Below are 11,116 nucleotides of genomic sequence, written 5' to 3'. Positions count from 1 at the left end.
CGTATCAGCCAGATATGCGAGCTCTTTCGCAATCAATGATACAGAGGGGGTACTAACACAATCATCTTTCAAAAGTAATATCCATTCCGCTTCTATGATTTCTCGTGTGAACCGGTTATTGTGCACTTTTAAAACCATACATTTTTCAAGAAGCGGTATGCAGTGACACGACCGGCAGTGGGCTGACAACCTTTTTCCACGCATATCATCTACGTCAAGCCCATGCTCTCGAAGCCTATTATTCAGGCATCTGCCGGTTTGCCCTACATACTGCTTGCCACAGGAAAGAGGAATTTGATAAATGACATTTTCAATACAATTGACAAACTTTTTCCTATGTTTTTTCGCACAACCAACACCTTTTTTAGATTTTTTGAAATGTTTCGTACACAGATGACTCAACTTCTTAGGCGCCGAAAAAACCACTCTGGCTCCCGAACGTTGCGCTATTTTTTTTTTGAGATTATGAGAAAACTTATGAAAATAAGGAATGACGGCAACTCTTTCCTTCTTACTCATGGCTTCCTGATTATCCTGGCCTTTTTTATTGCAGACTTTCTTCAAAACACCTTCCGCAACAGACACTAGGACATGGGAAGGGTATCCAGCATTCTCAAGCCTCTTACATTGCTGAGAAAAACTTTCATGCATGAGGTGCGGGCAAGACTTCTTCAAACAATTAAAAAATGAAAGGCTAGCAATAGATCTTTTTACGAGCTTAGAATGGGCTGAATGAAAAGGTAACAATGGTTTTTCGCCGCGAGGTTTGAACATCCAGCACGTCCGGTCATTGCCTTCCTTCCTGAGTTCCTTGCTATTTAATAATTCGGTTTGTTTCACCTTGCTTTTTTTGCGATCCATCCATGTAATTTTTCATTCACATTCGTTATTGTTCATGTCAACAAGATTACCCGACCATCATTATGCATCTCGTCTTACATATATATGCCAGTGCTGTGCACATAGTCAAAGCACTTTCTTCTCCGAAGATTGACTTTGCTTCTGCAGCGAACGCCGCCACGCTATTCGAGATGAAGGCAACGGCTCATGGCCTACTCTTTTTCATCACTTTCATTTTTATATGCAAGCAAGTAAAAAATTTCCGATGTTAAGAATTCTGTCCTGCCACGGCGGCCACTACACACTGTCCTCCCCCAGAATAATTCTTAAAGACGAGTTGCGCATGCGTAAAAGACAGACACAGGAGGAACACATTAAGGCGAAAAGAACAACCATGCACCAACTAGCCCCGAAGAAGTTCTTCTAAACTCCATGATAACTGCCCGCGAATCTTCAAGCGTAGGCTGTAAGACATACCAGCAGCAATGCACACAGTGAAACTATTCAAGTCACCATCGGTACCGATGGGCGCAATCCGCGTCACTTAAGCCCTGTGCCTTCCAGATTCTTGCTCAAACTTTTTAATTGAGACACCACACTGCGCCACACATAGGCGACGACACATATCGCTGTCTGAAAAGTGAGCAGGCCATTTCACGTAATTTAACTTCCTCACTGACACAGCTACCATTCCTGCCATCGCCAATGCCGCAACCATAGTGATAGAATAGCAGTGGCGTTAATTCGCAACCCCTTCCCGCGAGTTTGTGGCCCTAGCAGATCAAGGATTTCGATCTTCGTACCTCCCTCTACCACCACGTTCTGCACATTTCAGCAGTGTATCGAAAGCCAATGTTATTGAGGGCGCATAGAACCCATAGCGGCCAATAAATGCAACATACATTCTTCACTACCACTTTCCGTTTCATGGTGCATACAGAAACCTCTACTCCAGCCTCCGCCTTTCAAAAGTGACGTCGAAAAAATCATCTACAAATGAAGTAGGGAATTTATATCCCATACTTCGGGCCTTTGAGGTGCCTTCCGAAAGAAGTTAATACGATTGTGAATTGTGTGGTTTAAGGTTCTGCAGCGGCATATGGGAAAGAAGGAATACTAGAATGGAGCGTTCCAGAATAATATAGTCCATTGGAGGATTATTAGCGTGCTCCCACATCACACAACAAACGGGCGTTGTTTTATTATTTAACCTGAAAAAAAGTATGGTCGCCATGGCTGGAATCAAACCCGTGTCACTGGAATCAACAGCCGAATTGAAAGTTATAGAGCAGCCTCGGTGGGTACAAATAAGATTGTGTCTTTTCCCTACGTTACAGCAAATTAGGCATGAGAAATGCGTCATCTTTACAGTTTTGGCTGACATTAGCAGACTATGCAGGTTACAGCGTAACGCTTGATATAGAGCCCTGTGTAGAAATACAATGCCGTTCCATGTTCACAGTGCAGCAATATTTTTCTGTATCTGAGCGTGGTGCCCTTAAAATTGCAGAGCATCTGAAAGCGACTCGCAAGTCTGCATCGGAAAATATGTAAGTATTTTGTTTCCATACAAAACTCCTGCCGGAAAAGAAGCGAAGGTTTAGTCCTTAAGCGACCTATAACGGGGAGCCAGAAAAATAATTTGAAGGGGGGGGGGGGGGGGGGTCGTAATTATTGTTTCGCTTTTTCGCTGCCTTACTGAAGGTGTGCATCTAAATGCCGTTGGTAATAGATAGCCCCTTCTTGCGGTACGATTATTGAACTGCCCTGTTTATTTCACCTGTGTCTTAATCTATGAAAACTTGACTGATTGCCAGTCACATTCTGTACCTATTTTAATTATTTACTTACTTATGCCTCAACTGCCCCTGTGGGTCTATTTCATGACGGTATGCTCAAAAATCACTCTAGCTTGGGCTTGTTGGTTCGTGCTTGCAGATGTAATTGAAACGGTGCTACGAACGAGGGCAAACTAGAACAAAGTGCTGTTGTTTGTGTTCTACTTTTGCCCTCGTTTGTTGCTCCGTTTTCGTGACAGATGGGTCGTTACAACATGACTGTGATTTTTTTTTAAGGGAACGCCCTGTAGTGATCTGCGTTAATGTGGGTAACACCTGTCCTGGTATGTCTGCACAAAAATGTGATGCACATTTGAATGTGCGTATCTTGGGTGCACTGCATCATCATAATTAAGCTTAATATATAATTCAATAGCGCTTCCTACGAGCATTTCAGCGCGAATGAACAGATGCGCGCTGTTAAAGATATATTTGGCTGATTATTCTCTCGCGTTTCATTCGTAGGCTCCCTGCGAAGGGAAGAAACCAGGAGACCCATGTGGTGAAGGATGCACCTGCAGATTTCCTGAACAACTAGCCATAGGAGATGGCACAGATGCCGGCGGATGGCTAGCCCGTACGCGTATTACGAGAAAGCTGGCGTGCTTTAAAGCATAATATCCTAACACCTCCTTTGATGGACTATATTGCAAAAGGAAAATGGTTAATAAAATTAGATGAAAGAACAGCGTGACTTTCAGTTATTTTTTCATGCCTTGAACCGTCGGTATCAACAGGATTCCTTTCCACAGCAGATGTAAAAACAAAGAGCTTTTAAGCCAGGTAACTATGTCGTTCAGCTGGGGCGTTCATATATTTGTCTACTTGTTACCGTGTTATTGCGAAAGTGGTGCTCTTTTAGCCAATCGCATGCATTTTTGCTGCCTTGAAGGAAAATGTTTAACATGAAGGTGATGAGAAGGCTTTCGGGGGATAAGTGGGCTCCTCGCACCCATGTTTAGCCGTGTGTGGCCCTTGGCTTTGTTTGGCGAAGACGGTTTGCGGGTTGTACAGGTAACGCTGAGGACTTCAACGTTTAAGGACTTCGGCGGTGGCAACGTACCGGCTTCGCAACCTATTCTCGTAAAGGCCACCTCCCGAACTGACCCAACAGGGGGAGATCTGCATTCGCCTCTTCCTTTCTTCCTCTCTCTTGATGACTTTCCAGTCTTCTTTCTCTAAGCTGTCCCCTCTCCTCGTATCTTCTTGATTTTAACTTTATTCTTTGTGGCAAGGGTTAAGGTTGCGTGGCTACCTACCCCGAGTGACGCTATAAGTGCGTACAACTAGCGTTGGCATATTGTTTGTTTAATTTCCTGTCCCAGCGCCTTATTGAGCTACAAGTTTTCCTCCTGCCGTGCTGCTGCCATTCTAAACGAAACTTGGGCCAGTCAGGCTGCTTTCTTTGCAGCTTTTTCGCCTGGCTTTCCACCAAAACCATGTACCTCCTTGTTTGTGGAAATAAATCAAATCAAATCAAACATGTTTGGTGGATAGTACCGTGGCTTAACAACAGATATATTTGATGGTCAGCTCTCTTTTTCTGATTGATCAACTTCTCGAAGGAGGGCGCACCTATATCGCCACCTTGCTTTATGAAGAACGCGAAGAAATGGCCATACTTTCGTTTGTTAACAGTGAACACTGGGAGAAAATCACACCAGTTTCTCGCTATATGGAGTAACAAGGGCTTGAAGAGATGCCGTTTGCGAGAGGTCGGGACCATACCAGAAGTTAAAACTATATTTCCGATCACCCCCTTGAGCCACCTACGAGGAAATCTCTAACCACCTCCAAGATTACCTGAAAGGGTGTCTGGAATTGTGCAGACAGACATGCAGGTGTCCGCGAACACAACTATACACGAATCGCACAAAACTCGATGTAAATGCATCAAGAGCCTTTAATGCCATCGCACAGCCAACATGCAATGTATTAAGAGCTCCTTGAGAGCTTCTTCATTTTGCAAAACTAAATATATAGTTGAAATAATGCCCAACTTAATGATTGTTTGCTCCAAAAACAATGTGTAAATTCAAAAACTGCAGATCCTCTTGACAAACAGGTGACTTAAATCTTTGCAAGAAGGCACCGTTTACGCAAAGTAGCTTTTCATCGGCCTCAAAGATAACCCCCACAATTAAACAGCTTCCACGCGACAGCAATGCTGCTTCAACGTTCCTTGACAAGTCTGTGGGGACTTGGTCCACTTTTCTGTGGAACTCTCTTACCGATGCTACTTTGCGTGCACACTGGGCGACAGATACTGGTCAACAGCTCGTCAAGTGGCAGCTTTCCTTTGAGGTAGATAAATGAATCTCCTAAATGGTACCTTTCTGCACACATAGCAGCCAACTGTTTCTCCGGACCAGTTACAACTTATCAATCGAACATTTATTGCTGAAGTTAATATTTGAAAGACTCTCAATTATTCCTTACAAATCAATAGATTTAGAGAAAAAATACTGTACACTATGCAATGAGACTCTGAACAGCCCCCAGCTGGTTTCACTGTGATAGGACGCTGTCTTTATTAAAAGTTCGGTTCGACCCGCCGCGGCGGCTCAGCGGTTACGGCGCTCGGCTGCTGACCCGAAAGACGCGGGTTCGATCCCGGCCTCAGCGACCGAATTTCGATGGAGGCGAAATTCTAGAGGCCCGTGTGCTGTGCGATGTCAGTGCAAGTTGAAGAACGCCAGGTGGTCGAAATTTCTAGAGCCCTTCACTACGGCGTCCCTCATAGTTTCAGTCACTTTGAGAGTTTAAATACCTAATAAACCAAACCAAACCATACCAAAAGTTCGGCTGACTGCACTAGGCTTGAGCGAAACCACGTCTTCCTGTCTGCCATGCTTAGCCGCATGAATCACCGTCCCTTTATAGAAGCCGAGATTCTGGGGCCTTGTACTAAACCTTCATCTTAGAGAAAAGCACAGAAGGCGCAATTAAAATTTTTAGAGGACTCAGGGCTGAGTTCAGGACTGTAAACTTTCTCTGTGAGCCCTGTGTACCGCCTAAGTAATGGACTACGGACATATGCCAAATAGTTTTTCCGTTCCTTGCTTCCCTTCGTTTCTCTCCCTTTCTTCCCTTCCGACGTGTAAGGTAGCCTGCTCGGCGTAGCCTACATAACCTCCCCGCCTTTCCGCACATCTATTTCTCTCTCACTCTCTCTTGATTACATTGTTTCCTCAACACTCTCCTGTCATACGATAACATGATGTGTTTTAGTTCTGTAGCTGGATGCGACGTATAGGATTGAGTTTTGCGGTGGCAGCATTCAAATGAAGAGGGTGAAAAGTGCTATCCTAACATGCATGACAAAACGGTATTTTTAATTACCGAAGATGGGTGCGATGTTATTATTCTACCAACATTTAGCCGTCCTTCTACGCGACGGAACACGATTTCCCTGTGATGAATTTTATCAAGTGTTTCAATCAGAACTTACATGTTAGTTTTCTTGTACCGTTTGAAGACCTCTTTGTGAATGTATTGAGACAGCCAGCGGGCAGACGAGCGAGTGAGGGAGGGAAGAAACCCGAGCCTCTTTGCTTTTCGAGTAACTCCAGCCCTCAAAGCAGTCACTTTTTAAAAGGAGCGGAGCAAGCATCCATATTCACATTTATCACGCAAGTTGCAATGCTCTCTCTCAAATTCGATACAATTCTTTCATGTGCATGGAGAGACTCACGGCATAAATTACTTGAAACCTATTCACCGCGTCGCTGCGTCAGCTCTATGTAAGGTGCTCATGGTGGCAGGTTAGCTTATTTAAACATTTTGAGTGCTTAGGCAAGGCGTTCGTATCTAAAAGTTGAAAAGGATCGGTGGGGTTTTGTGGCCCGACAGCACCCATGTATTTGATCAGCGTACGTTAGAGCGACACAAACGAAAAGCTCACGCCGCGCCCGTAGTCTCTGTAGACACGACAAGCGTCAAACTGGAAATACGTGCGAGTTGCTGGCGCTCTTGTTTGTTTTAGCTTTAAAATGGGGTTTAAATGCGATGTGAATGTCTGCGTTGTGGGATTCTCCAGCGTTTTTGTGGGGATTCTGGGAATGATAAAGTATAAGGGTTAAAAAGAGCCATTCATTAAAAATTTATTTATTTCGTGCATATTTCAGCGCAGCGAAATGCACCCTTAGGTCCTAGGCCTCTTTGAGCGCAGCATTCTCTAATGTTCTCCACGAACAGGCTGTAGCTCCGCCGTAATGGGTTCTCAGTAATTAAGTTAGAAGGAGTGATAAGATACCGTGTCAAAAGGCCAAGGGCATCTGTTGGCACGTAATAATTTCTAGAACCATGTAGTAAAGCTGTAGCTTACGCTAAGGAGAAAATGATTCTAGAAGAAGGCCAGGAGCAGCATTTCGGTGGCCAGTAAGTGAGCTTTTTGCTTTATCCTTACTGATATCATGGCCCATTCGCAGGGAGAGCAGAGTAATTGGTTTCGCTAATCTATACGGAGCTGCAACTAGGCAGAAGGAACGCGGTAAATGACGCATCGCCATCTTCCTTCTGCAGAGTTATATTTCATGCTTATCAGCGCTTTTCTTTTTTTTTGTCGCAAAGAAGACACTAGGCGCTTTGATTTGTTTTCTGATATTGTTTAGCAGGCAATTCATAGCTACTGCCTGTGAGGAAAGACTAAAGTAGGCAGTAGGCCTTCTGAGTGGGTCGTGACACCGCAGGGTGGCGCACCAGTGGTCTACCAACGCGAAAGTTAAGTAAAGCATTCATTTATTATAATAAGAACAATTACAATAAATTTGCAAAATATTTGTATCCAGAGCACAATAGGAAAAGAGGATACACTGAGAAGATAATTAACTTCTTGCGCATAGAAAATAGGTTATGCAAACAACTTATTTGCGTTAAGATACAAGAAAAAAATGAGAAGTAGAAATTAATACAAAAAAGGATATCAAATGGCAAATGAGGACCTGCTCGTAAAAGATGACTTCAAATTGTTTCTTCTTTTCGTTTATGGGGGTTTAACGTCCCAAAGCGAGTCAGGCTATGAAGGACGCCGTACTGGAGGCTCCGAATAGCTTCGACCAACTAGGCTTCTTCAACGTGCACTGCAATTGCACGTTACACGGTACTGTAGATTTTCGCCCCTATTTAAATGCAACCGTAGTGGCCAGCATCAAAACCGCGTGCTTGGGGTCAGCAGCCGAGTAGCATAGCATAATCACTGAGCCACAGCGGCGGTGCACAAAATTGCTTATTATATGTGCAAAAATTCAAGACAGACTGCAAAACAAAATGCAGTCCAAAAAATAGGGAACAACAAGAAGACAACTGAGTTTCTGTTCGTTCAAAGTAAATTTGTCGTGATCTCTCAAAGATCGCGACAAATTTGAAGTCTTTCTGACACGCTACCTCGAGTTGTAGTGTTGACCCTTCCATATTTTGTAAGTATTGTGAAAAAACGCACTCAGATGAACATGCATGTTTACAGTTGTTTATGTTTATTTAGTGATGGTGTACGCAGCTGCTACCTTTGTAGTCATTGCAGTTTTTATACTCTTTCATTTTTTTCACTGTTATCACCCCCCCCCCCCCCCCCTATGTATTGACCTCACGGGCTCTTAGGGTATTTGAATAATTAAATGAGCGTAGAATTGGGGCCGGCGCCTCACTTGTTTCAACAGGAAAGATTGGTATTGTGCCACGTCTGGATTGCCCTCCTAGTGCCTCATTTCTCAGGAATGGATTGCCGTCCTAAATACTTCATTTATAAGCCCCGAACTCTCACAGCTGACTACATCGACTCGCACTGCACTCTCACCGTTACTCTGCAACGCTAGAGCACTGCGCAAATAGTGTGCCCTGATAGGAAAACTGAAAAGAAATTGAAGTTGACCTGTATCAATAGACTATACATTCCAAAGAGAGAGAGAAAAAAAAACTTTATTTCCACGCAACATTAAGCATTAAGTACCACTTGGGCCATGGTCAACAAAGCCAACTGATCCGTCAGCTGGTCCGAGGTTAGCCAAGCCCGCCACGTTGTTGGGGAAGGGCATATGAAATAGGACTGAATGGCAACAGGGTAGGAGAAAAGGCAATATTTTGAATTTACATAAAGTTAGGAGCTATTCGGGCAAGCGGGGGAAAGTCGGATACGGTAATTCATCTTGCATTTCATGCTCCGGGCAAATCTCTATCTCCCACGCAACTAGGCATTCTTCGACGCATACACCTAAATACAATCCTTACTCCATTATAAAGACAGAGACCCCGCCGGCCAAAAGCGGGAACTCCTCCTAGAGCACCAGAAAATTGCGCTCGTCACGACTCTTCACCGCCAGAAATTAACACTGATTATCCCACGCATTTACGAATATAACTCACGCATTCTATTCTAAAGTATGCTTTATTCTACACCACTCATCAGACCAGCTCAGAAAAACGCCGTCAGCGAGCGGAACGCACAAGCACGCAGTCCCTTCAGTGAGCACCTATTGGGCAATGCACTCGCCGCCTTTTCTGTACTTTGCCACAACACAAATCCACCGCACATCTTACGGAACTGGAGTGCTACATAGCCCTCCTCTATCTGTTATGCATATAATTACATTTTGTACCTCTCTATAGACCTTTTCATGACCCTCGGGATAACTGGTTTTTATAGGCTTTGGGGAGAACGTGGAGTAGGTTAACAACTCTTCCCTGTACTACGATCGCAGCCCAGTGCCCAATATGGCGGAGCTCATGGACCTCTTTTTGAAAGGGTCTATAGCGCGCTTATGTAGTGACCGCTGGTCAGGACCACGAGAGCGAGTGGGGAGGCGTGCAGCTGGTAGATATCTTTAGGTTGTGAATACCAGCTTACCAATAAAACTATGCGGCAGAAACTACGAGGTTAATCAAAACCTTTCATATTGAATCAAGATACTGCTCCGAGCAGTGGAAAGCAAAATTGCATCCGTGACGTTAAGAGACAGGAAGACAGCAGAGTGGGTCAGGGAAAATAGAAGGGACGAAGGAAGGAAGGGGGGAGGGAAGGTACAGGAAGGGAGGCAGTAAAAGCAAGGAAGGAAGAAAACTTTATATTGACTTGAAAGAAACGAGAGCTGAAGATATTCTAGCTGAAATCCAGGAGACGAATGGGCATGGGCATGGAATGTAATGCCCAGGGAGCACATTCTATTGTCTCTTATAGAAACGGAGTGGATTCTACGAGGAGTAAAAGGTAGTATGAGGCGGCAGAGTCATGTGCACGGGTGGATACAATTAGAAAGTTTGCAAGTATAACTAAGCCACAGCTAGCAAGCGACGGGCTTATTTGGAGGTCAGTGCGACAGCCTTTGGCCTGCAGCGGACACAATTCTTCTGATGATCAAGAAAGTTGATTTTCTGACCGACCACCTAGGTAGTACGTACTCCCAAGATCCCAAGATGCTTTCGATGAAGGTTAGAAACTGCGCAAAAGGACGAGAATAGGAGGTAGAGGAACGAAAACCGCACCACGAGTGCAGACTGCCAACTGTTTATTGAAGGCAAGAACCCGGGCAACACCTAGGTTCTGTGCACTACGATGCATCTCCGGTGCATATCATATTGCACCATCTATTACAGATCGTTCTGATGGTATCATTCTTCTTTTCATTTTACAACCCTCTCACGACCCCATCTCATTTCCAAATGACTGGCAAGTTGTACGATGTTTTTGCCATTTCCCACCATCTGACAAAAAAAATTTTGCGCTGAGAAACTTCAGTAAAAGAGAGTGCCTAACTGCTTTCTATGTTTATTTTATTTCTCTATACCGCGCGCCCAGCGACCGACCTTTCAAATGCCAAACTTGAGGAGCGCTGAACAGCGGGGCAAACCATACGACGACCGACACGCAGCGAGCCATGGCTCTCAGTTTCTTCCTTTTAAAGGCGGCTATTCTTCCTGAATGGGTGGCGTTTCCTGCATCCCCGAACCAACTAAAGCGAGTTTATAAACTTTTTTGTACTTCAAATGCATACCACTGTTGCATACGTCATTTCCAGACAGTTCGTTTAGCTATAGGAAGGACACTTCGTGAATATGACATGGATTAGAATAAGATACTAACCGTCAGCTGCTCTTGTCCGTACCGAGAGAGCGTTGGGCTTGCTTTCCCATAGTACCGAACAGCGAAGCGTTGTCATATAAGGAGGAAAATGTAAAAGTAGTTCTTTTTTGTAGAGACTTATGTGGCAGTGCGGATGCGGCTTCATGTCCTGAACGTATGTATAAGGAGGCTTCTTTGTCCTGCACCGAAAAATAAACATATAAATCTGGCAAACCGCAACCATAATAATCCCAGACTTGTCAATTCTGTCGTAAAAGTCGGCATTTATCGCTCAGCCTCCTTTACCGAAGTTTAGAAGCAGGCATAGATGCCCTTCTTTGTAGCTGCCGCTCCGTACATAAACTGTAGCACACAGAAACGCAAA

This window comes from Amblyomma mixtum, chromosome 4, assembly GCF_055824585.1.
Source record: "Amblyomma mixtum isolate Tamu chromosome 4, ASM5582458v1, whole genome shotgun sequence".
Lineage (NCBI taxonomy): Eukaryota > Metazoa > Arthropoda > Arachnida > Ixodida > Ixodidae > Amblyomma > Amblyomma mixtum.
Note: the sequence above shows the minus strand (reverse complement) of the source record.